The 27959-nt window shown below is 42.3% G+C and overlaps 1 protein-coding gene and 1 non-coding gene across 7 annotated transcripts in view; one reads left to right on the top strand and one right to left on the bottom strand.

Moving 5' to 3' along the window:
• Positions 1–27959, top strand: part of RAI14 (retinoic acid induced 14) — a 147999-nt gene that overhangs the window by 35026 nt on the left and 85014 nt on the right. The gene's annotated exons all lie outside the window — the stretch shown is intronic.
• Positions 14301–14373, bottom strand: TRNAR-UCU (transfer RNA arginine (anticodon UCU)). The gene has a single exon. It is a non-coding gene; the product is annotated as a tRNA-Arg (tRNA).

Raw genomic sequence — 27959 nt, forward strand, 5'->3', positions numbered from 1 at the left:
AGTAATATTTTTGTTGGTGCCGACTTTATTTCATGTGTGAAATATTTTAGTGACTTTGAATATTTTTAAAATTGAAAATTATTTAAAAATTGCTAATTTAATTGCTAATTAAAAGTAAACAATGAGTCAATAGTATAATTATGGTTTTAAAAAAAGAAATCCACGATGAAAAAAATAGGCTGAAAAGTGTATGTGGTCTGGAGGACAGAATAATCTGCTAACACTTGCTGCCTCTGAGGAGGGATACAGAGCTAGGAGTGGGTGCGGGAGGGAGTTTTGCTTTTCACTGGGTGCCTTGGGGTTTGCATTTTTTGGTATATGTGTATGCACCCACATGTACCACTTATTACAAGAAAAACAAGTTTTAAACGGTTTATATTCAGTTCAATGAGCCAAACTATAATCTTCTTTACCTGAAGTGAGTGGTCTCTCTCAAAGAACAACCCTAAACCCTCAGCCATCAAATTTTCCTGTTTGTCTTTGTGTGAGGCTGAAAGGAGAATGGGAAAGAAAGGGCCCTTTGTGTTTCTGGGGGTGTAGGAAGAACAGGGACAGCAGATCATGTTTGGGCTCTCATAAAGAGAAGGCAGGTGACCCGCGGGCATGATCATGTTTCAGCCAGCCTGTGTCTGGGAGGTCTGCAGCCAGATGAGTTTGTGGCCATTGAGAGCAAATCCCAGGAGTGAGAAAGGACAAATGTGGCCCAAAGGAGCCCCCCGTGGATGGCCTGAAGGTCATTGTGCTGCACCAAGACCATCAGGCGGGTAGAGATTTCCTCCGAGTGTCCTTTTCTGGAACACTTGATTCAGACAGCTGCTAAGTCAAGGGTGGGTTTATGTGTGTGACCTAGGGGAATGAGGCCGATTCCCTGGGCTGTGGTTAGATACTGTCCTTGTCTCCTTGCTTTAATCCCTAAACATAATTGTGAGCCTGCAGATAATCCACAGAGGCCAAAGAAATCCTAATGTGGATGACATTTTCCAGTTCCCATTTCTAATTTGATTTTGGGCATCCTTGAACTTGGGTTAGATACTGGAAAGGATACAGGAGAAATGTGAGGGATGGTTCTTGTCTTGAAGAAGCTCATAAGCCGAGGTGGGAGGAGAAAAACTACACACAGGAAATAACTAAGGCAAAATACAGATCATGTATAATATAGATATTAAAAGGATCTCCAGGATGATATAACCACTTGTTGAATTGTGAGACCTGGATGATAAATGCTGTAGATTTTCAGAGAGGGGTAAATCACTGGAAATGGGAAAATTGGAGGGAGCTTTATGGAGGTGAAGCTTCTTCCAGGCCTTGGGGATGCATAGGATTTGCAACGATGATTAGGAGAGGAGGAAAGGAAAGGGTAATGCAGGGGAGCCAGCCGTAAAGCACAGTGGGTAGACTCAGTTTCCAAAAATTGCCCTTCATATACAGAACAGTGAAGCTTCAAAAGCCCAGGAAAGTGCCCATGGCATGGCTCTGAGTCTTTTAGTAAGAACGCTATAAATTTTTCATTCTAGTTTTAAAAATGGATGTACTTGACTTTTTACGCTTATAAAGAAAGCACAGAGTACTAAATCATCATTATTTATTTCTTTTATGACTAGTTTGAAAGTAGCTTCTTTACCTCTTTAAATATTTGCAGCAACTAGTACGTGGTTCCACATGGAAAAATGAGCTGTCATCATGAGAAATGAGGCCAAGAAGGTTGGGATTTCCCTTTGCTAATAAAATGCTTAGGCTTCTGGAATTTCTTTGTAAATGCCAATTTTTAGTGCCTGGAGTGAAATGGGTGGAGGCTGAGGGATGGGAAAAAGGGTTGAAAGATCTTTGTAACAAATCTTGAGAACTGCCTCTCAAACATGATCCAGGCCTTCAGAGTTTACTTTGTGGGTGTGTGTTTAATTTTATGAAAGATTTGTTCCCAATTCTGTTTTCCATTATAATAGGGAAGCAGTGGACGTTCCATTTAGGGAAACAAACAACAAAAAAAGGCAGCCAGTTGAAAATGGCTGGCTCCATGAGAGATTAAATTGATGGTATTTCTTTCTGTAGCAGCTACTAACGATTGCAGCTTTCAGCCAAAGAATGCACATACCCCGTGAATCTTGAGGAACCAGATACATCCTGCTCAGACAGGAGTTTGAATTTGTTGCCTGTTGAGAGAATAGCTCTCATAAAGGTCAATAATCGACATCTCTGCCAAGGTATTTTTTCAAGGAGTTTTTCGTCATTTATAATAAGTTTTTACAGACGCCCAAGACTCCCTCCCCCACCATACATGCAAAAAAATGAGAGTATTTAAAATCCGAGCCTCTTGACGGAGGAGCCTTGGCCAAATCTATTGTAAAGCTAAGCCTCTTTGTTTTCGTCGACATAATTTAAAAATACATCAGAGGTGACCTTTTGGGATGGAGGTCTGAGACTCTTGTAAACTTCTGCAGAGAATTTGGTCAGGTTCATGTCGTGCTATGTAGTTTCTCCAGGTCTTGTCAGCCCGTCTTAAGTGAGGAATCTGCTTGCTGCCTGATTTCACCTTGTATACGGCTTAAGCAGCCTTAGTGTATTGTCTCACAGTTCTGGGAACTAGAAGTTTGAGATCAAGGTGTTGGCAGGGCTGCTTCCTCGTGAGGGCGGTGAAGGTGAATGGGATCCATGCCTCTCTCAGCTTTGTCTGGTGGTTTGCTGGCAGTCATTGGCTTGGAGATACGTCACCCTGATCTCTGCCTTCATCTTCACATGGTGATCTCTGGGTGTGTGTCTGTCTCTCTTCAAATTTCTCCTTTTTCTATAAGGACACCAGTCATATTGGATTAGGACCCACCCTGAGGACGTCATTTTGATTTGATTATCTTTGTAAAGATCCCATCTCCAGATCAGGCCATATTCTGAGGTACTTAAGACTCCAACTTATCAATTTTGCAGGGTGTGTGTCAGGATGGGGCACACAGTTCAACCCAAAACATACCTCCATCCTTTTCTATCTAGAGCAGTTTCTCAGGAGCCCTGGCACTCCCCCACTGAGCATGCGTGCTCATAAATGTTAACTCCACAGTTTCTTCATCTTTTGGACTATTTTCAGTGTCTAATAGAGTGAGGCTAGATTATCACATTTTTTTTGGTGGGTGTCAGTGCCTAATACATAATATTAATCACAAGGGTAAACACATAATATTAATCACAAGAGTAAACACGTATTGATCGCTGACCTACTGCAACAGAAATTAGGAGAAGAGTTCTCATTGATTGAATGCTTACTGTGTGCCAGGCACTGTAGCAAACCCTTTACGTGTAATGCTTACAAAATTGTATCCAGTAAAGACCATTACTATAATAGCAATTTACAGAGGGAGAAGTTAAGGTTGAGGGAAGTTAAGTAACTTGGACAAAGTCGCACATTCGATAAATGGCAGAGAGATCTGAACCCCGGTTTATCATGATGCCAGAGCTTGTACTGGCAACAGCTATACAGACTTGTTGGCACAGGGCATTCCCTTTCCTAAGTTCCAAAGCTGAAAATTGCAGGAAGTGAATTCTGCTCTATTGCCCTAAGCAATAAAGACCCATAGAATGACCTTATTATTATCAGTGCTCTCCACAGTGGCAAAGCTCCCCAACATTAGTGTCATTACCCTGGGCAGGGGAGGATCTGGGAAAATCTTGGGTTGCTTCCTGAGAGCCAAATGCACTTCAGGCTGAACTTTTAAAGCAAGAGAGGACAGATGCTGCTACTTTCTGCTCTTCTGCTGCAGTTAGGAAAACTAATTCTAATTCTAAATGGAGCCCTATTGCTGGCTAACTGGACCACAGCCTCATTCTATTGTGTTGGCCAAAAAATTCATTTGGGCTTTTCCATAAGATGTTATGGAAAAAACCCGAACAAACTTTTGGGCCAACCCAAATAGTTACCCCAGACCATAATTGCAGGAATTGTTGGTTAAACCTGATACCATTCCAGCTGCAGCTGGAGACCAATATGAAACTCAGAACCTGGCCTCTAAACTTGGGGAAATCTGATCGTCTACATAAGCAGTGAATCATCTAGGTTATTACCTATTATCTCTTTATTCTGAATTAATTATGTAATCATTTCGAACTATTGCTGACCTCGATGTTTTTTGCTTGATAAATTCTTGTATGTAACTTTTCCTCTGGAGTGAAATAGGAATTGCTTCTGAATTCATTCCGTGGAGATTTTCAGTTGTGTTTCTATCCACAGATCTTTGCTGTAAGAGGTGGTTATTTTCATTTCTATGGCAGCAGGTGTTAGCATGAGTCGAAGGCCCAGTATCTATAAAGATGACATTAGTGGGACTTCCCCAGTGGTCCAGTGGTTAAGAATCTGCCTTCCAATGCAAGGGACTCGGGTTCCATCCCTGGTCAGGGAACTAAGATCCCACGTGCCGCAACTAAGACCCGATGCAGCCAAAAACATAAATAAAAAAATAAAAATAAATATTAAAAAGAAAAGATGAGGGCTTCCCTGGTGGTGCAGTGGTTGAGAACCTGCCTGCCAATGCAGGGGACACGGGTTCGAGCCCTGGTCTGGGAAGATCCCACATGCCGCGGAGCAACTAGGCCCGTGAGCCACAACTACTGAGCCTGCGTGTCTGGAGCCTGTGCTCCGCAACAAGAGAGGCCGCGATAGTGAGAGGCCCGCGCACTGCGATGAAGAGGGGCCCCCACTTGCCGCAACTAGAGAAAGCCCTAGCACAGAAACGAAGACCCAACACAGCCATAAATAAATAAATAAATAAAATGTTAAAAAAAAAAAAAAAAGATGACATTAGTGACGAGCCTTGACTTTCCTTTTGAGTCCCCACCTCCTTTTAAACAAGGAAAGTCAGTGTGTTCTGATTGACTTGGTTATCCAATTATTAGGTGTTATCATGTGAAAATTTTTTCACTTTTTGAAAAAGCACTGCCTGAAGGATTTCATTTTTGGTTTTCTCAGGAGGCTGAATGGTACGGTCTCTCCCTCCCTCCTTCCTCCTGGGCTGTCCAGTGGGCTGACTGACCAGGAGGTGTAGAGATTTATAATGTGGGAAAAGAACAAAAAGTCTGAGGAACCACATGTTCTCCTGGGAGGGGTTTATTTTGAAATGTATTTCTCAAAGCTGAGCATGTTTCCTTGGTAATTTTTCAAACTTGGGCTACAGTTTTGGAGGGTTTTTTTTCCCCCATGGGAGTCGGTGTCCATTCTTTGAAGGGTTGTTTCATAACTGAGAAGCTGCAGGGTCCTTCAGTGAGACCCCAGAGAATGTATTTATTATGATATGGGGTGAGCTGTGGTAACAAAATACCCTGAAATCGAATAAGATAGAACTGTTTCCTTAAGTGAAGGTTTCAAGCACTCCAGAGCCAGCAGGACAGGTCTGCTCCGTGGGCTCATCCAGGGCCCCAGGTTCTTTTACGATGTCCTGCTGCTGCCCTCCAGAGCTGCACTGCATTGCAGTAGCCAGTTGGCACACGTGGCTCTTGAGCATTTGAAATGTGGCTAGTCCAAACGGAGATGTTCCCTAAGTGTGAAATACACACCCGTTTCAAACACTTAGTACCAAATAAAGAATGTAAAATACCTTATTAATAATTTTTTATAGTTACATATTGAAGTGCTAATATTCTGGACATGATGGACTAAATAAATTTAAAATTCACTCCACCCGTTCCTTCTTATTTAATGTGGCTACTAGAAACTTTTAACTGACTTTTAGGTCTTGCATTGTAATTCTGCTTTCAAGTCTTACGGAATCAGAAAGAGGGAGAATGAACCCCAAGCATCTTCCTTTTTTAAAGCATGTAACCCTAAAGGTGTACAAATCATTGTTCCCTTGCGTGGAACTGACTGGAGCTTAGTCACATGCCCCTACCTAGCTGTAAGGGAAGCGGGAAGACACTTTCTCTAGCTGGCAGCCACGAAACCAGCTAAACCTCAAGGGGCAGGAGGAATGGGTCCTGGAGAAGATTAACTCAGTGTTATGGGTTGAATTGCTACCCATTCCCCAAAAGATATATTGAAGTCCTAGCCCCTACTACCTCAGCATGTGACCTTATTTGGAAGTTGAGTCTTTATAGAGGTAATCAAGTTAGAATGAGGTCATTAGGGTGAGCCCTAATCCAATATGACTGGTGTCCTTACGAAAAGTGGAAACTTGGACACAGACCTGCGCAGAGGAAAGACTACGTGAAGAGACACAGGGAGAAGAACACCACGCGAAGATGAAGGCAGAGAACCGGGTGATGCACCTGTAAGCCAAGGAAACACCAAAGATTGTCTTCAAACCACCAGAAGTGAGGAGAGAGGTGTGGGGCAGATTCACCCTTACAGCCCTCAGAAGCAACCAACACTGCTAACACATTGATCTTGAGCATCTAGCTGCCAGAACTGTGAGACAATACATTTCTGTTGTTTTAAGCCAGTTAGTGGTACTTTAGGGTGGCAGCCCTGGGAAACAAATACACGTGGCCACAGGCAATTTCCACAGTGAGCCTCAGCTGAAAGAGTTAGGTGATAAAGGTGTGCCAGATGTTCTATGTTTTGATTACTTTTACCCCAGAAGTGAACACTGGTTGCCATTTGCCCGATTTCCCATTGTTCTGTTGGTGGACATGCTGTTCACGTGAAGTTAAATGCCTTTTCCGTGTTTGAAATGGAAACTGCTCCTGAGTGTTGCCAGCTGGTGATATTAGGTTATCAATCAAGCTTTTCCTTTTAGTCCAGTAATATGTTGGGTTTGATAAGAAGTGGGATTAACAGGGCCTGTGTTAAGTATAGCATTTACGGTCATCATTTTGGGATTGCTTACATAGATGGGAACTGTGGCGACCTGATCCCACACCTTCACAGAAAAGTTTGGGAGTGATGTCAGGCCTACAATTATACATTATAAACTTAGTTTTAGGTTAGGCTAAAGTGCATACATTCATTCGGTCAGCATGCAATCTATGAAACTGTGAAATATGAGGATTCTTAATTATATCAATTTCATTTGAACATATATACCAGTTTGACTTACTTTCAAATTGGGACTTAGAATTCTGAGCAAAACATTAGATTTGTTGCAAAAGAACTTGAAATAGTGGCATTTCCATTTCCCAGACGTAGCTTTATTACTATAACCTGACATAATATTAATTTTTTTTAACCCACATTCCCCTCTTCACTCATACTCAGTGTACTGGTTTTTTTTTTTTAAGTTATTTTATGTGTTTATTTATTTTTTGCTGCACTGGGTCTTCATTGCTGCACGTGGGCTTTCTCTAGTTGCGGCGAGCGGGGGCTACTCTTCGTTGCGGTGCGCGGGCTTCTCATTGCGGTGGCTTCTCTTGTTGCGGAGCACGGGCTCTAGGCGCGCGGTCTCCAGTAGTTGTAGCACGCGGGCTTCAGTAGTTGTGGCTCACGGGCTTTAGAGCGCAGGCTCAGTAGTTGTGGCTCACGGGCTTAGTTGCTCTGCGGCATGTGGGATCTTCCCCGACCAGGACTTGAACCCATATCCCCTGCATTGGCAGGCAGATTCTTAACCACTGCGCCACCAGGGAAGCCCCCATACTCAGTTTACTGTTGATTCTCTTCTACCACTGTTGCTTGCAAAGCCCTGTCATTCTCTTTGTGTGCTTGCACTGTTGGATATTTGAACCCAAATGCAGGACACTATGTTTATCCCAGTTAAATTTTATTTTCTTAGTTAAATTTGTTCAATAAATCTGTTGCTCTGATTTTTGCATTAAATTCTGACTCATCATAGTCACATTGAGTCATCCACAAACTTAGTAGGGGCATGCCTATTTAATCTAAGTCATTAATGAATGTAATGTACAGCTCTGTCTTCAGATACGGATATAAAACCAGACTCCAAAGACTGAATTAAGGCATTGCCCATTTGGAATGATGTCAATGGTTATTTCATATATATATACACACACACATACATATATGTATATATGGCATTGTCATATAATATATATATCATATACAGGCATACCTCGTTTTACTGTGCTTTGCAGATATTGCATTTTTTTAAAATTGAAGGTTTGTGGTAACCCTGCATCGAGCAAGTCTATTGGCACCATTTTTCCAACAGCATTTGCTCACTTTGTGTCTCTGTGTCACATTTTGGCAGTTCTCAGAATATTTCAGACTTTTTCATTATTGTTATATTTGTTGTCATGATCTGTGAACAGTGATCTTTTATGATACTATTGTAATTGTTTTTTTGTTTTATAATTTTTCATTGTTATATACATTTTTTTTAGACATAATGCTATCATATACTTAATAGACTACAGTATAGTGTAAACATGACTTTTATATGTACTGGGAAAGCAAAAAGTTCTTGACTTCGCTTTATTGCAATATTTGCTTTATTTGCAGGTCTGGAACTGAACCCATAATATCTCTGACGTATGCCTGTGTGTGATAATTATTGACATCCTTCCAAATGGGCAATGCCTTAATCCACATTCTTTGGGGTCTGGTTACAGCTGACCCATTATACTATTTCTCAGCCCTGTTTCTCTGTCTTGTCCCAGTTTTATCTATTACTATCTATGCAATCCTGGACAAGTTATATAATCTCTCATCTTTAGCTTTCTCATCTGTAAACCAGGGTGATGCCAGCACCTTCCAGCATCATCGTGAGGATTAGGATAAAATCTGGCACACAGTACATTCTTGATAAATGATAACTAATGATACCCATTACCCTGATGCCTTGCCCGGTGCCTCGCATTAGTAGGTCTTTAGTAGTGTGTGATGAATGAATGGACTCTAAGTTTACTGTCTAGTTGAGATATTGTGCTTGACATGCATGAAACAGGTACAGCAGCACAAGGCTTGTGTCATTCAAAACAAAATCAGGCGTCCAGGCGGTAAATACTATAGGAGTTTAGGGAGGGCTTCATTGAAAAGGTGAATTTGAGGCTGGGCCTTCTTGACTCGTAGGTTAGGATTAACAGAGGAAACCAGTATTGGCGAGGGAACGTCCAGAGTCAGGTGGGGGTGAGGAGAGACCAACGGAAGAGGGAGATGCACAGAGTAATCAAGTTAGGTGGGAGGGATGGACTTCTGCACAGCATCGGAAGCTGGGGGTGGGTGATGTGGGTAAAACGGAAGAATGAGGTTTGAAGATGATTGCGCTTGGTGCGCTAGGACGACTTGGGGGTTTTGAGAGACTAACTGGAGGAAAGGGCCAGGACTAGGGCCGAGGCTCAGGTGGTGGCCGCCGTGGGGAGGGAAAGAATGAGGTGCCTTGAGTGGGTGTGGGATGAAGAGCAGGGAGGAAATCGAGACTCCTGTTGCTCCACAAAGGCCACGCCCTGCCCTGGGCACGCCAGCCAAGCGAGAGTGCGCCTCATCTCCTGAGAAATGTGGCGTGGGCTGTTATCACACTCGCCTTTTACGAAGCAACTTGGTGGAAAGAGACATTAGGAAACTTAAAGAGGTTAAAAAAAAGAGTGAGAATCTTCTTGATTAAAAAAGAACGTTTGGAGAATATTAACATTCAAATGCACTTCTCTGCCAGGCATTATTCTAAACACCAAATTGTAATCTGTTTATTCTCTCTGTTAGAGGAGTACCCTTCTTATCCCCATCTTACAGATGAGAAAACTATGACATAGTAACTTGCTGTGTTAGTTTGCTAACAAAGTGGTCTAAGTGGAGTGGTTTAAACAACAGAAATTTATCCTTTCATATTCTGGAGTATGGGAGTCCGAGATCAACATGTCAGCAAGTTGGAGGGCTGGGAGGGAGAATCTGTTCCCTGCCCCACCTCCTCGCTTCTGGTGGTTTGCTGGCAGTCTTTGGCGTTTTCTTGGTTTATACATGCATCTCCCAGATTTCTGCCTTCATCTTCACACGTGTTCTCTGTGTGTGGGTCTCTGTTCAAGTTTCCCCTTTTTGTAAGGACAGCAGTATTATTGGATTAGGGGCCCACCTTTCTTCGGAATAACTTCATCTTAGCTAATCACATCTGCCACAACCCTATTTCTAAATAAGGTTCTGGGGGTTAGGACTTGAACGTATGAATTATGGGAGGACACAATTCAACATAACACTTGTCCAAATCACAGAGGCAAAGCAGGAACCTGGACTTGTGCCTGGGGACTCTGGCCCCTGAAGCCACGCCTCCCCCAGTCTGTGATGGCTGCTGTGCACGGGTGTTTGCTGTCAGAGATGCAAAATATGATTCCAGCCAGCCAAGTAAAGGCCTGGAATTGGATTTCAAATTCTTCTTTCCATTGTCCAGTGGCAACTGACTGATGATAATTGTGGATAAACTGTGACCAGAACATGTTTTGGTGAAGCCCACTAGCCAGATTCACACTGATCGGGTCTGAAAGCCTTTGGTGCCAGAGATAAGAGGGGGGTGGAGAATATGGAAAGCAAAGCAGCTAGACCTGTTTTCTGGAAGGATTGGGCAGTGGAAAGGAGGACCTAAAATGCGCATTGGGACCTGAGGCTTAAGGAATGTTTGTACAGTTTTCTGTTTTTAAAATAATGAAGGGCAGCACTTAGACTGGCCTGGCTGTGTTTGTGACTGTTTGGGACACAGTTGTCCCCTGAATGGTGGATGTGGCACTGGGACAGGTCTTAGGGCATCAGCCGTGCCCCGTGAATAGCTGGAAGATGGGTTGTTTGGTAAGTTCTGGTGAATGTTCGGCAAGTAAGTCTTGCAGTCAAGGGACTCTGGTACTGTAGACTCCTGCCTTTTCCAGTGCATTTGGAAAGCCACCTCTACCCTTCCCCCGCAGTGAACTGATGCATTTGGGTGACAGGAGGCAGCTGGGTCAAGGTAGGCAGGATGAGATCGTTTTCCTTGCTCTGTCTGCAGCATCCAGCCCAGCTTCCTGCTCCAGGGAGTGTGATGAATGAATGAATGACTGAGAGCAGCAGGGAAACACTGACAGTTCAGTGTCACCCCCTCATTCCTCCGGCCCTTCTTTGCTCAATATTTGCTACTCTCCCCATGTCATGGATGGAAACAAAAGGGCCGAGGGGTTTTCTGGGTGGGTTTCCTTTAGAGTGGTCTGAATGTCCTCTTGGCCACCTCTGGTTGTGTTATGTGACATTAACAAGCATCATCAGAGGGCCTGGCTTGTAATGTACAACCTACCTGGGTTTTGTATCCAGGCTGTGAAATTATTTGGTGTCTGTAGCTCATTAGCTGAAGTGGTTAGAGAACCACATCAACAAGAGCGGTCATGAACTTGGACCTGGTGTAGGCTAATTAGCTTGTGTCCTAGGGGCAAAAATTCTCTAAATTTAGACCCAGCTTACTGACTGTGTCTCTTTGGTCATGAGAGAGCCTGACTGCTATTGATTAAGAACATGGCCACTCGATACCAGAAACAAAACAGTGCTTAGGTCCTGGTTATGATGGGGCAGCTGTGCCAACCTCATTTAAAGGAAACCATAATATCATTGTTGTTCAATTTTTTTATACGTTTCTGAGTCATTTAGCCAAAGTTTGTCAGAAAGAGTCTGGACAACTTGCTCCTCGCTGGGGAGGAATTCTCTAGAATAGTCAAGTAAGCCCTCAAGACAGACACAGGTCTCAGTTCATGGCTCCGGGTATAATGTGGTGAATGCTACTTATCTTCGAGGCTCTGATACTTTCAAGCCCATTGTGAGCCCTGTTCCCACATTTCATTTCTCTACCATAAACCTGTTTTATGAATAATCTATTGGGTTAGCCACTGTTACAATTTTTGGCCCACTTAAGGGAAGCTATGTGAAAAAAAGAATCTAAAACATGGAGGGTTTTTTGTTGTATTATTTACATTAATAAAAAATGGAGAGTAAGCCATATTTTAGAGGAGTAGGCAAATAAATTATGTTACATCCACAGAGAGGAATGTTCTAGAGTTCTTAAAAATACTAAGCTTAAAAAATTATGTAGCAACTGGGAAAGTGCATTTAATAAATTAAGTGGAGAGAGATTCAAGCTACAAAATTATATTACATTATAATTACAACAAACGAAAAGCAAATGCATATGGTACATATCAACACTTAGAGTAATACTTAGGAAATAAGGATGGGCAAAAATATTTAGCCTTAAGGGTATTCACCATGCTGATACTCTTAAACTAGAAAACACTAAAGCATTATAGTAAAAAAAAAAAAGATTGGCCAAGTGTATTTTTGGGTACATATTACAAAGCCATTAAAACGTTGCAGAAATCTATTAATGAAAGCTGTTTTGTATATTATTATTGAGAGATAAAAGCAAGTTCTTAAACATATTTGTGATGTTTAAAAATTTTTAATGTTTTTCTATTCCTAGAATAAATCTGGAAGATATGAACAGGGTAAGAGGCCTCCAAGGACAGATCCAAGTTTTGTGGAGCCTGAGGTTTATACAAAAATATATGGGAGTCCTCCTTTTAAAAAATACCCAAAGATTTTACTTTACAAATTTTACAAAGACAACAAACAAACAAAAATATATGTACAGGGACTTCCCTGGTGGCACATTGGATAAGACTCTGTGCTCCCAATGCAGGGGGCCTGGGTTTGATCCCTGGTCAGGGAACTAGATCCCACATGCATGCTGCAACAAAGAAGCTGGCGAGCCGCAACTAAGGAGCCCTCCTGCCACAACTAAGACCTGGTGCAACCAAATAAATAAATAAATATTAAAAAAAAAATGTACATGCTCTGGGAGCATATTGCCAGGCCTTGCGAGGTACCCATACAAGTGAGGGGTCCCTGAGGTTTAAGCTTCAGTAGCTTCTGGATAAAGCAGCTCTGGGGCCTCGGTCTGCATTTTGGTATCTTCTGCCCTGAAAGTAGGAGGCTACAACCTGTGGCATCCAGCACATCCCAGATTCCAGCAGTGGTCTTCTAGGCCCTCCGCTGCTATGATCCCGAGCCTAGTAAATTGCCCTACAGAACAAGGTTCTTAAGAAAATTTGTGGTGGTTCTTTTCTTTACCTCATTTAAGTGCATTTGTCTTTCCTATAGTTCAGTCATTCTTTAAGTGCAATGCCTGGACCATCAGCATCAGCATTCCTGGGGAACTTGTTAGGGATGCAGATTTTGGGGCTACCTTACTAGAAATTCTGGGAGTGGAGACCAGCCAAGCCCCCGACCCCAGGCAATTCTGGTGCAAACTCAAGTTTGAGGTCCAATCGGGCTGTGTAGCTGTCAACCCTCACTGTACATGACAGCCACCTGGAAAGCTTTGCAACTGCTGATTACTAGGACTCACCCCCAGAGATTCTTTTGTCCTGTGAGAGAGAACGTTGCCTCACCACTGAAAGTGAAGGATTGATAGTTTACGGCACTTTGAACAAAAACAGAGAGCTGTGTAGACGAACACTTCAAAACACTTCATCAGCGTGCTTTGTCTTCCCTAAAATCTACAAGGGAATCAGTATCCAGAATTACTTGACTGGCTGGGCAGTGTTTTGTACACAGAATCCATAAAGTTATCTCCTAAGAGTTAATTTCATTCATTAGTTAAGCGCAGTTTCTGTGTGCTTCACTTACTAGCTCTAGCCTCTCTCAGCCTCTGATTCCTATTCGGTAAAAGGGGAATATGAGAAAAGTACCTCCCTCCTAGGATACTGTGAAGATTAAATAAGATTAAAAATGCTCAAGATATTCAGATCCCTTTTCCAAATACTTTCTAATTCTGTTCCCAGTAATAAACTCATCTATCAAATCTAATTTTTTTTTAATTTCTTGCATTTCTGTACTCCATAAGCTGAATTTCATGGCGGTTTTGGATAATGAAGGAATTATTTTTTTCTCCCTATGGACTGACATTTGCTTATTGCCCAGCTTTTATATTCCATGGGAAGTTGGAAAGAGAAATGATTCCTGTGAGGGTGGGACAGGGATGTTTGTATGAGACCTGTGTTGTCCCCTCCTGTAGCCACTTGAAACATGGCTAGGGTGACTAAGGAATGGAATTTAAAATTTTATTTTTAATTTAAATTTTAAAATGGTTACTCAGTTGAGATGTTGGAAACTTTTCGGTTTGGAACAACTTAAGTTTGTGAATTTACCTGTTCAAGAGTAAATTTCATGAAATCTAAATACATGTCAAGTATTTCTGATAAAAAAGTAGCATCGGAATTGAGATGTACTGTAAATGTACAGGATTTTGAAGACTTAGTATAAAAAAAAGAATGTAAAATATCCTGTTAATAGTTTTCATGTTGATTTCATGCTGAAATGATAATATTTTGGTTATATTGGGTTATATGAAACATTATTCATTTCGTCTATTTCTTTTTACATTTTTTAAAATTTGTTTGGTTTTTTTGGCTGCACCGTGCGGCATGTAGGATCCTAGTTCCCCGACCAGGGATCGAACCTGTGTCCCCTGCATCAGAAGCGCAGAGTCTTAACCACTGGACCACCAGGGAAGTCCCACTTTTTACGGTTTTAAATGTGGCTCTCAGAAAATATAAAATGTGGCTTGCATTATATTTCTCTTGGACAGCACTGTGTTAGACACTAACAAGAAACAACAGAATTGAAAAAGCAAGCCACACACCTGTAAGACAAGTAAAATGATAAAACTGGTCACCCAAGTCATTTCTTTACATTAGCACAATCAGCTCTGAGTCTTCACGCTTGGGAGCACCCCGCTCACTTAAATTTGCCTTTGTAGGACCGATTTACAGCCCCTCTCCTTTCTTCTTTTGATGTATGCTAACAACCTCTGTGTTTGAAAAGTCATAGCCTACCATTTGCCCTCCAAACTTAAGAGGAATTTGAGTTGTAGCTGCTGGTTTAGCCACACTAATTTCAATATGGAGCATCTCAATGAAATGCATTTTTTAAAATACTGTGATTTTGGCCTTTGTGTGTTTTTTCTGTTAAGTGTTCTGTTATCATAGGAATGTAATTGTTCTGCCCTAACGTTTTGCTCTGTCCATACAAGGGAGTTACCATTCTTGGAATTCAGATTTATAACCACTTCCTTATTTTTGTAATGCCTCCTAATATACTTTTTAAAAGGGACTTGACCTTCATATAATTCATATTTTTCCTTGAAACGCTAAATCACCCACTTCAGCAGCCTTGGCTTTATGACCCATGGAATGTGTGTATCTTCCTGTATTAAAAGCTGCTCATTAAACTGAGCACGATGAAGATTTCTTATAAAGTAAACGTAAATATAATGCCTCTTAAGGATTATTTTCTGCCTTTATATGGCTTTTGTCCTATTTGGAGGTCCCTTTTACTCAAAATATCTCTGGCTGAGTAATGGATTTGAGGCTGATCTTCAGACACCTACGTTGTCACTTTAAAGATGACACTTGAGCCGTGGAGTTCTGAACTCGTGGAAGAAATTTTTATTTCAGAACATCATTGCTTTGGTGTTTTGCTTGTTGTGTCGTCATGCCATAGCACTAGGTACTGCAAGCTTTTTCCCTGATCTGTGTGGTGTACTCTTTGTTGGTGTCTCAGCTTGAAACCCTAGGTTATCTGTGCCATCTTCTGGGCACAGAAGTAATGCTTGTGCCCCCTCTGGATATGCCACACATGGTTCTTTGACCTTGAATTTTTGTACTGTGAATTGCTTGTCATGAGAAATATCCTCTTTCCACTCCAGAAAAGCTTTTTATCTTCTTAACAAGAGACAGTAACTCAATCAAGACCTCCAGCTCTCACCACCCCTGCCATCAATTATAGCATATTAAGAGACGATAAATATGCAAAACATGAGGCCAGAGAGGCTAAAAGGTTGTTGGCTCAGCGTTTTACTGTTTCTTCTGAATGGCGTCAAGACTTGGCAGCCGATTTGGTGGACAGAGCTGAGGGTTACATTTCCTGATCTTAGCTCTGCCAATTCCATGTGTGAGACTCCTGCAAGGCAGTTCACCTCTCTGGCTTTCCACATGGGTAAAATAAGATGCTCTCAAAAGTCTCATTAAGCTTTAAAGTTCTGTATTTCCTGTTAAAGTCTCTTTCCAACCCCCTCTGCTCTCCCATTCATCTCTGCATCCACTGGTAATTGCTTCTGTAAGAGAGTTGGAAAGCAGTACATTTATTTTTACTGGAGTTGTGCAAAGTCCCACGGGCATCTGGAGAAAAAGAATACACATCTTAATTGAAGTGTGTTCAAGTCTCCCCCAGTACCTTGTCAGAATGTACGCTCTTCTTCCTCTTGCCCCTGGCGTTTCTTGTAACCTCTACTAATTAAGAACAGAGGGGAAAGAATGTGATCCTATTGTATATAGTGATTATAATGACCTTCTTTTGAAATATGCAGGTCTTTTTTCATGTTTCCTTAAGCACAAAGCAGAGCCTTAGACAGGAAATCTGTCTCTGACCTTGTCTCCAAGGGAAAAACCAAAGCTTTGAATAATGGCGAAAGAAGGAGATTGAGAAAGGAAGGAAAGGGCTCTTTATGTCTTAGATGTCTACTGTATTTATGAATTTGTGTTGTTTCTGAAGTAGAATAAGGAAAGGTTATCTTGTCCAGAAAAAGCTCAGGTCCTCCTAAGTTTTATCTACATGTAATTGAAGATATAATCTAATACGCTCTTTAGAACCATATTGAAAGTAATAAAGCAGCTAAGTAGAAAGAAATTTAACAGTTCTTAAGAAGTCTGTAGAGTTCTGATCAATCGAATAAACATGCCAGCTGCTAAACAGTTGTCAGCGAGTTACCTTGCCCTTTTCACCAAAACGAAAGAGAAAAAACTTTTCTTAAATGTATTCAGGACATATTTCATAAGTGCTGGGTAGCTTTGGATTTAGATATTTGGCTATTTTGCCAACTGGCAATAGTGAAAGTATCAGTAGCTTAAAGAATTAAGATAAAATTTTTACTTTCTGTTAAAACTATGGAGGGTGGGATTGAATATCAAAGACTCTTATGTGCCACAGATAAAATTGGATGCCTGAGAGCCTGCCTGGAGCCTTTTAGCCAATCAAACCGTGATGGAACAATTATTCATATGGAAATTGATCTCTAAAGTCAGCTTTCAGAGTCTGGCTATTGAGTGTGAATTTCCCACAGGATGGGTTTTCCTAATTATGTCTGAATTTTGGACGCCCACCCCAGCCGCTGATGGAAAGAAAGCATCACTCCTGTAATATTGGGGCGTTGTTCTTAACTCCCTCTGTACATTAAAATTACCTGGGGAGCTTAAAAACACCCAAGCCCCAAACTATTTCTGCTTCTCACCCCCTGCCCCTGAACCAACTGAATCAAAACTTCTGGAGAGGAGCCTGGGCTGGGTGAATGTCCCGAGCAGAAAGTGTTCAGAACCACTGATCCAGGATGGCAAGTGGTCACGTAGCAGGGAAGTAGTATGGTAGATATTCCTCATCTGAGAGGCATCACAGTGAATCCCCTCCATCTTCACCCACAACCTACCCCCCCCCCCGCAATGATAAGAAGTAGAAAAACCTGTTTGTTTTTCTGTAGAAAGCAAATGCAATTGAAAGCCAGCATTTAGATGCAATTTCAGTTATTTTCAAGTGGACTTTTGCAGGGGTTTTTTGTTCTGCTTTCAGACTGAGTTGTGCTGGCAGATAGCTTCAGTCTTACATCAGGGACATTGAATTTGACCTGGGTGAAGAAATACATTCTCACTAACCAATTCCATTTGTTTGCTAGGGCTGCCATAACAAAGCTCCATAATCGGAGGGACTTAGAACAACACAAATTTATTGTCTCACGGTGCTGGAGGCTAGATGTCTGAAAGCAAGGTTTACAAGGTTATGGTCCCTCTGAAACTTGTCCTCTCTGTTTCTTCCTGGTTTCTGGTAGTTTGCAGGCAATCTTTTGCATTCTTTGGTTTGTAGATGCATCGTTCCATTCCTCTGCCTTCCCTCCAGGTGTCCACATTTCCCTTTTTATAAGTCCATTGGATTAGGGCTCACTCTGTTGACCTCAGTTTAACTTAATTACCTCTGGAAAAACCCTATTTAAAAATATGGTGACATTCTGATGTACCAGAGGTTAAGACTTCAATAGGACTTTTTTTTTGGAGAACAAAATTCAAACTGTAACACCAAAACATGAAAAAGAATCTTCCTTTAACATGTTTATTTCATTCTTTTATTCATTCTAAAGGTATAATTCTTCACTCATAAAGAAACATCAGACTAAATGTAGGTTGGAATCATTTTCCTCTGTGGAGAGGTCATGGCAGATAGAAGCAGTTTCTGGTGTAATTTAGGCCCCTCCACCTCAGCAGATTTTTCTCACTATTAGCCTGGGTTAGATGGCAAATGAAATCAGAATCCCCCATCAGTCCCAGGGTTCATTCATGACAACATGTTTGTCCTTGGGTCCACCTTGGTTCCAGAGCTACTGGGATGGTAGAATACATGGTCCTTAGTACATTTGTTTGGAGGAAATAAATGTTGCAATGGACAGGGAAATAGGAGTACAAATCAGGAATAGTTGACTTCTAAATGTCAGAAGTAAGTGAGAGTGCACTCCACCTTTGATCTGTAGCTTTACTTTAATCCTCAAAGAGAAACCCATCCAGTCATAGGCTAAAGACCTTCAGCCAACTTCAGGCAACCTTGCTGGAGCTTCCTGATGCACCATAGGGCACCCCGGAGCCTGGGAGGCTTTGACACTTGTCGAACTTAGTCCCAGTTGGTAAAGTATGATTGAAAAAATTAGAGAACCATCATTCTAAAGCTTTCTGTAAGGAAATGGGCTGGGTTTGTATGATCATGTTAAGAAACTAAATTCAGCCAAGTAAATTTGAAGATCTAATTGGCTTTTTTCGGTGATTCATGAATGGGGTAGCGTCCCATCCAGTAGCCAGAAGGATGCTCCGAGGGATTGTACAAAATGGAAGCGTTTTATAGGAAGAAGGGGCAGGGGGCTATTAGCCAGGGAAAGAAAGGATGATTTTTTTAGGCCAGGACATCATCTTCTTAGGGAGGGAAAAGGGAAGGGCAGGCGTATTTATCATGCAGATTGCCACCCCTTCTTCCTCTGGGGGTGGGGGTGGTGGTGAGAGAGGGCCCAGGTGGCACAGATGACCTCGTTGGTGCTGATCAGAAAATTCCAGACTGGTTGATTAAGATTACATTTCTGGTGAAAGTCGAAACTGCTGTTAGGTTAGTATTAAATCTAGGTTTGGTATTATGGGCTTTAGCACAGGTGACACCATTTTTAGGCCTGTGGTTTTTCTCTTTAGCAATCATATTTGTTCCTGTGATAGAGCTGGTTGGTTAAGGCACTTGGTTGCCCAATTCATAATTACTTTGGTATAATTCCATAACGGTGAGGCCCCCTCGGGTTCTTCCTGTTAGGTTGGCTCTTTGATGGAAGTTGTGTCAGTAGGAGGAAAATGTCCATGTCTCTCGCTGCTCAAGGATGGACTGACTGCCTCTGGAGCCCCAAGGCTCAGGAATTTGCCGAGACTGAGAAGTTGGGTGGAAGATTAGATTTCAGTGGTTCCCAAACTTGCTTGATAAGAATCACGTAGAGTGCTTGTTGAAAACAGGGATCCCTAGGTCCTCTCCCTGGAGATTCTGGTTCAGTAGATCTGGGTGGAGCCTATCTACCCCTCCACCACCACCCCACACACGTGATTCTTATCAATGAACTTGAGAAACACCGGACTAAATAACTTCTGACCAGCATCCTAAGATAGTAAGATTCTAACATTGTATTCCTTCTTCTTGACAGAGATTGCTAGTGGACTACCCAATATCCATTTTCCCGTTCTTTCTTAGTAATAGAACTTCATTTTTAAAATTTGGGATTCAGTGTACTCAGCCCAAATACCACATTTCCCAGCCTTCTTTGCGCTAGTTTTGGCTGTGTGACCAATGAGAGTTTGACATGGGGGTCTGGGGAAAGTCTACATAGGGATCTGACCACTCTGCTGAAAGCTACATGTTTTTTGCCTATTCCATCATCATCTTTTATTTTTCTGCCTGGGATCAGGACTTGATGGCTAGCATTCCAGCTGCCATTTTGGGCCCTGCGGTGACCTTAAAGATGGAAGCCTTGTATTAAGTTGGTGGAACAGATAGAGGGAGCCCCAGTCTGAACTGTCTGTGGAGCTCTCTTGTCAGCTCTGGACTGACTCCTCTCAGACTCTGTTTATATGTAGAGACTTCTATCTTGTTTAAGCCACCGTTATTTTGGGTTTCCTTTCATATACAGTTGAACCTAATCCTTATTCATGTATCTCTAAATTTGGAACTTGGAGTCTCCTGTAAGCTAAAATCACATTACTGACCAAGTCACCTAATTTCTGTGTGTCTCTGAGGTAGATTTCCTGAAACTAAAACCTGCCTTTGTCCCCCACCAAGGGTAAAGGGAACAATTTGGAGTTTATATCTAAGGACCCTCTCAGTTCCAAGAGGTGGGAACAAGTCCCTTTATGGGAGAAATAAGTTGTCACATTGTATCCATAGTGACTCAGAGTCCTAAAGAAAAGGAGTTTTCAGTTGGTAGATGCATGAAGGAAGGAATGTGAGTGAAAAGTCAAGGGGGTTGGAGGAAAGGAAGACAGAGTTTCCCTTCTTTATAATTTCCTCCTATATAAGTCTGTCTATTGAGGGAGTTCAGTCATAATAATGTGTTGAAAGTGCCTTGTAAACTGTAAAATGTCTCACATATGTTACTTACTGAGCACTTTATATACAGAATGTTGTTTCAGATACTTTAGGACAGTTTCCCCAAGTGGCACTGCTGAATTTTAACAGGCACTATAAGCAAGAAAAGTTTCCTGTGTCAAATAAGTTTGGAGAATGTCCCGTTCAACAAAATAAATAGGTTTCTTTATTATAGGACTGCTTGGTGCCTTTAAGCTGTTAATGTACATTGTAAATGTCTAAGAAAGGGGAAGGTTGTATGTGGGGTGGGGGGAGTATGCCACATGGTAATATTCTGTACTTCACAACCCTTGGGGGTACAGCTTGAGGAACAGAACAGCCTTGGAGAAATGCAGCTTTGTAGGGGAAAGCACATAATATGTCACAACACACATTTAGTACCTGCCAGATGCAAGGTCCCGGATCCATACATAAATTGGGAGACATGGTTCTTGCCTTTGGGGAACCTGCACTTTTCACTGGGGGGACAAGACATTTACATGTAGAAGAAGAGTATTCAGAACAGAATCAAAGTGCTGCATGAGTGATGTAAAAAACTTCAAAAGTTCAGATGAAGGTACAATCTTTGTGAGGTGAATTTTAAGGTGAATATAACTATTTCAGAGCATCTTCAGTGAGTGCTCCAGAGGATGCTAAGGTGCTCTATTTGAATTTTATTTTCTTTTTGAGTAATGAGTCTTAGTTCTATTAAAACTGTTTAAATTCTTCAGGTAGATTTCTAAGTTTCAACTATGAAGGCTCCATTACCAGATTTCTATATCATTTTTTTTTTCTTTTCTTTTTTTTTTGGTTACGGCATGTAGGATCTTTAGTTGCAGCATGCGAACTCTTAGTTGCAGCATGGGGGCTCTAGTTCCCTAACCAGGGATCGAACCTGGGCCCCCTGCATTGGGAGCGCGGAGTCTTAGCCACTGGACCACCAGGGAAGTCCCTCTACCATTTTTAAAGCATCCATTAATAAATCATTTTAATCCTCTACTTGATGGTTTCTGTTCCTCAACCTGTGTTCTTTAGACTAGCTTTAAAAGTCACATTGAACACAATTGAGGTTTGCAAAATAATTTCAGATTTTTAGAGAGGCAACCTTGTGAATGTGGCATTGGGTTAATTGGGATGGGAAAGTGGAGGGAACCAAAATTAAGTATATGTACTTCCTAGTGGACATTCCAGCCGAGAAGCCAGAAAAATGATTTTCTGTTTGATTTTCAGGGCTGAGTGGTTTCACTCCTTCCTGGACTCAAGGTCATACAATTGTGATCACATGTTGCCATAAGTAAGAAATATTGACCTCTAGTTATTGGACAGGAAAGGAAGCAAGAACACCCAGCTTAAAAAATCTAATAACATATAATAATAATTAACCCTCTTTTGTTGAATACAAGAGCCAGTAGTGTTTAATATGCAATTAGCAATACTATGTCCAAATACCCTCCTGGCATTGTCAGAAATTCTCAGCCTTGGCATTCTGTTTTTCATTTACTATTTCTGTCCACCTCTCGGATAGGAGGCATGGATGGTGTTTGCTGATTCTATTAAGATTAGAACTGCAATAAACCAACCTTGAAAACAACACACATGTAATGAAAGTCAACTCCAGCCATCAAAGAAAAGGTGGGCCAAAGAAGGGGACCTTAAGGCCATGAAAATTCTCCTGGCGTCTCCCTACAAGAATGTTGTTGTATTGGGGGTCAGGGATATTTGGGTTAAAAAAAATCCTCTTTTATCTTTGGTTAAAAAAGGACCCCGGGATTGTAATAGGTGCTTATATATAGTGTTTCTACCTTTGCAGTGACGGTGGTATTATCCCCATTTTACAGAAGAAGCTGAGACTCAAAAATTAAAACTTTTCCCTGAGGTCACACAGCTAGAAGGTGGCAGAGCTGGAGTTTGACTCCAGGCCTGTCTAATGCAAATGCCCTCATCTCTGTGTCACATCAGCAGAGCGTAGTCGTTGTATCTTGAAAACAGGTCCACAGACTGACTGCCTCTCATCGTCCTGACTTAACAGAATTGGTCGCAAGTGATCCTTTTTGTCACTCTGTGCTCAGATCCTTTTGGTGGCTTCCCATCCCACTCAGTAAAAGCAGAGTCCTTTCTAGGTCTATAAGCCTCCCTTGCGTTTATTCTGCTCCAGGCTTGCTTGTAAGTTCCTGAGCCCACCCAGCCTTTCGCGTGCTGTTCCCACCCTGGAAGGCTTCTCCCCAGGCATCTGCAGGGATCCCTTCCTCCAGACCTATCTGCTCAAATGTCACCTAGAGACATCTTCCCTGACCCCTCCCCCCTCAAATCACACACTCCTGTCACTTCCTATCCTCACTTCCACTTTTTAAACATTTATCACCCTTGATGTGGTACCTGCATCTTTGTGTCGGGCCTGTCTCTTCCCCGAGCGCAGCAGCAGCGCTTTGAGGACGTAGGCTTCGGCTGGTTCGCTGCTGCGTCCCCAGCCTGGCACGTAAGAGGTGCTCAACACATCTCTGCTGAATGAATGAATAAGTGGCTGAGTGAATCACAGTTACCTCGGTTATCAATTAAGAATGTTATCATCCACCTTCCCATTAAAAAAAAAAGGATTTCCTGGCAGAAATTTATGTCTTTGTATGCAATATTTGGCTAATTGCAGTACAGTACAAGAAAAACAACCGTATTTCCTGTCCTCTAGGAATCTGTAATCTGTAAAGAACTCTGCCCTTGGAAATGCCTGATAGTACACATCTGGAGTTGTCTGTGGCAAGCGATGAGGCAAACAGACAAATATTCTGTATGTATAGGAAAGGCATAGGTTTTAAGGGATAAGTATGGGTGGATTCACGGGGACCACATCTTTTGAGATAATGGGAGTTTGGATGTGATAATCCAGGTGAAGCAGAAGCTCCTGGCTATGACCAGTTCCCCCGGGGGCCCTGCACCTCCTAGATCAGTGATCCTACCTCCATTCAGAAAATAAAGTGAAAGTCAGAAACGTCCGCAGCTTTTGTCATGTGGCTAGCTAATTATGAATTTGGGGTTAATTTCTTAACATATCTTCTCTCCCACTTCTTCTACCCTTCCACTTCCTCCTCTTGCTTTCTAGATTCTTTTCTAGGTTCTTTTAAAAGAAAAGGGAGAGAGCCTGGGTAGACCAGATACCTATCTGGGAGACTGTCTTTCCTTGCTGCCTTCTGCCAAGGTTGGGAGATTGATGAGGTTCTAGGAGAGAATGGAGGACCCTTCGGGCTAAAGCTTCTTCTCCGTGCTTGGGAGATATGTTCTCTGACTGTTGGTGACCAGTATGTGAATCTTAAAAGAGTGTGTGGGCTTCCCTGGTGGCGCAGTGGTTGAGAATCTGCCTGCTAATGCAGGGGACACGGGTTCGAGCCCTGGTCTGGGAAGATCCCACATGCCGCGGAGCAACTAGGCCCGTGAGCCACAGCTACTGAGCCTGCGCGTCTGGAGCCTGTGCTCTGCAACAAGAGAGGCCACGATAGTGAGAGGCCCGCGCACCGCGATGAAGAGTGGCCCCCGCTTGCTGCAACTAGAGAAAGCCCTTGCACAGAAACAAAGACCCAACACAGCCAAAAATAAAAAAAATAAAATAAATTAAAAACCAGTTGGTTTAAACAAAAAAAAGTGTGCGTGTGTGTGTAATGGATCCTAGTTGTGCACTTAAGATGAAAGACATACATTTCTTTCATTTATGAATTAAGCAGTGGTTAACTGGTAGTTCATTTTAAGACTGTTTAGTTTGAAGAGTTACCACCAAAAAAAATCCTTAAATTTGAATTTCACATACCTAAAGTTAATGATAATAAGAAATGTGTTTTCAAAAATCTTGAGTCTTATTTTCTTTTTTTCCCATTTGATCAGAGCTGAACAGCTCACAAGCAGAAATCACGGGTTTTGGTATATAGGCACATAGTCTTTAAAAAACAAATCAAAGTGCAGTTTTAATAAAATGTGGTTTTATGAATTGGAATTTCTTTGTTGTTTTGGCACCAACCAACTTCATTAGATATTGTAATTCCCCTCCTTTATCTCCCCCTTTTGGGGAAGAAAGAAATCCTTGTGGAATGCAGTGATTTAAGAGCTTAGGGCAGGGGAGAGTAGCCTGGGGGTGGTCACATGGTAGGACTTGCCTCCCAAAGCCAGGCCTTCTTGAGGGTATGAATGCTGATGACTGCAGCTAAAGAAAAGAGTCCTGGGAAGAGAGAGTGCATCCCACCCACCCCGTGCCTGCCCATTTTTCGAAGGCTGGAGGTGGCCCTGTGTGCCTTACTCAGCATTCCATGTGAATGTGACGGCAAAGGACTCTGGTGAAGTTGCCTTTCTTTTCTGAAAGAAGCCTTTCTATGGCACATTAAGTACCAGCATTCTTGCCTCTTTGGCACAGATCTGAATGGAGCGGGCTCCCATTTCTCAAGGAGGCAGTGAACTTGCCCTACATTCCTGATGGGTAATAAAGTTGTTCCCCCATCTATTACCACCACACCCTTCCCATCCCACGGGAAGCAGATGCCTGCTTAGGAGGACACCCTGAAGGACAGAGGCAAGGAGAGGCGAGGGCCCAGACAGGTCCATTCTTCTCTGCCCGCCATCCCTGTCACGTGCCTGTGTATGGAAAGTGGGAAGGCACATACATCATCATTAGCTAAAGATAGAATGCTGGCCAGCGCTCAGTGGGAGAACGGTTAGCAAATTTTTTTTTTTTAATAAATTTATTTATTTATTTTTGGCTGTGTTGGGTCTTTGTTGCTGCGCACGGGCTTTCTCTAGCTGTGGCGAGCAGGGGCTACTCTTTGATGTGGTGCGCGGGCTTCTTGTTGCGGTGGCTTCTCTTGTTGCGGAGCACGGGCTGTAGGCACGCGGGCTTCAGTAGTTGTGGCTTATGGGCTCAGTAGTTGTGGCTCGCAGGCTCTAGAGCGCAGGCTCCGTAGCTGTGGCGCACGGGCTTAGTTGCTCCGTGGCATGTGGGCTCTTCCCGGACCAGGGCTCGAACCCTTATCCCCTGCATTGGCAGGCGGGTTCTTAACCACTGCGCCACCAGGGAAGCTGCACGATTAGCAAATTAATGAATTGTGGCTGGGGGGACCCTCTCCTCTCAGTGCCCACTATTTAAGAACGATCCCTTGGTAACCACCTTCATTAAATCAACACAGATGGAATGTTGGTCATTCGCAACTCTTGAGTTTTCCCGTGGTAACGCAGTTGTCCAACTTACCAGGCATGAATGTGAATTCTGCGCATGGAGGTGTATGGTTCATGGTTCCCAATGTTTTTAAGTATGAAAACCCTGTCCTAATATATGTGTAAGAAGTTTACAGACCTTTAACTTCTAGTAGCTATTCTGTTATCATCTGTTAGTTGAGAAGATACGTAATCAGTACCAAAATCATAATCAAAACCAAGATCAGTAATGTGTGAAATGAATTTGAATTGTAGTTATTATGGAATTTACTGTATTTGAAAAGTGTGTGTTTGTGGTGGGGGTGTATGACATACAGTGACTGGTGCTCATGGATTAATGGAACTTTCTCATTGCCACTAAATTGAGGCTTCTTCCCCTACTGCCCCCCCCCAACCCCCCCATCCCCACCCAGGGTCAAGGCTTCCAGGTTGGGCTCCACTGGGAGAGCAAAAATATTGTGAGTTTTAGAGTCAGGCAGATATGGGATCAAACTGCAACTCTACCACTGCCTGTATGATCCTGGATAAGGTACTATACCTTTCTGTGCCTCAGCTTCCTCATCTTTAAATGGAGATCACACTTAAACCTCATGGGGATTTTGGAGCAGTTGAAGTTTTGAAGTTTTTTTGTACTTGACATGGTGCCTGGCACAGGGAAGGTAGCACTTAAATGCTTGTGTTTCTGCTTCCTACCTACACTTTCCTACCTACAAGAAGACCCAAAGCCAGACATGTATAAAATCATATTAATCAATGAATTCTGTCTGCCTCTGGGTATTAATGTACATTCCAGTTACTAGGGCTGTTTAACAAATGACTACTAAATTTAGTGGCGTAAAACAAACATTTATTATACTCACAATTCTCTGGACAGGGTACACTGGGGCAGCTCGTCCCTGATCCATGATGTGGGAATTAGCAGAGGAGACTCAAGGGCCGGGGGTGGGAATCACCTAGTGGCTCATTCACTCATCGTCTGATGGCTGATGTAGGCTAACACCGAAGACCTTCACTGAGACTTTCAGCCAGGACATTTCTGTCCCCTCCATGTGGCTAGGGCTTCCTCACAGTATGGTAGCTGGATTCCAGGAGAAGCATCTTGAGAGAGAGCCAGAGAGAAGGCACATCACCCTTTATGACACAGCCCTGGAAGTTACATGGTGTCACCTCTGCTGCATTCCATCAGTTGAGACCATCATGAAGTCTTGCCCAGATTCAAAGGGAGGAGAAATAGACTCTACCTATTGATGCGGGTGGCAAGGTTCTGGAAGAGTGTATGGGACCAGAAATCTTGCAGTGCCAGTTTTGGAAAATATAATTTGCCACAGTATACGAGCAGTTTATAAGCTTATAGGCAGAGGAGCTCCCAGAAGATTCTAGCACTGGTGTTCCTTGGGTTACTGCATTAGCACACCAGCACGTGCACTTACCAAAAGCCGAGACCTGAACATAAGAGCCTGGACTTTGAACTCTGTCCCAGGACAGGTATCACCTTCCAGCTTTGAACTTGAGCCTGGGTTTTCATGTAAAAGCCACTGAAATGTCTGGTTGTCAACAGCGTGTTGGTAACTGAACTCAAAGGTGTAAGACACACTCAGGAAGCCAGGGACTGACCCTTATCCTAGTGCCATAACCTTATTTTATTTCCAGCCAAGAGCTGGGTTACCTGTACCCTACCTCGTCCCCATTGATAACAGTTCATCAACTTTTTTTCCTGAGATTTATTTTAAACTCATTTAGATTTTTCTAGAAAAGTTGTAGTGTTTGGAACCTCTGGAGGGGGAGAGTTGACTTCTACTTTGGGATAAGAGTTCTTTCGAGTATTATCACTCTCATTTTCAATAATCACGTATCTATCACTTTTCTCTCAGAGCTTGTTTGCAAGAGAGATATCTTTAAAGCTAAACAAACCGAACTCTCAGGAGTATAAAGCCAAAAAAGAAATCTTGTAGAGAAAGCGTGAACAGAGAATTTAAAAAACACATATAAATCATGTAGTTTGATTATGTACAAACCCAAAGGCTTAAGGGAGGGATGGTGGGGTGAAAAAAAAAAATTGTAGTTCTTTATCATTTCTGTGGAGTAGCGTTAGTCTGTAAAATGTTCAATTGCTTCCAGTCTCTGCAAGTCACTTCAATGACTCTGTCTCAGATTTTTTAAAGTTTGTCAAATAAAAATAATAGTTCTGTCAACTGAAAAAAATTACGCAACCTAAAATTGAGAATTATGTTTT

Source organism: Eubalaena glacialis, chromosome 4, assembly GCF_028564815.1.
Source record: "Eubalaena glacialis isolate mEubGla1 chromosome 4, mEubGla1.1.hap2.+ XY, whole genome shotgun sequence".
In the NCBI taxonomy this organism is placed as follows: domain Eukaryota; kingdom Metazoa; phylum Chordata; class Mammalia; order Artiodactyla; family Balaenidae; genus Eubalaena; species Eubalaena glacialis.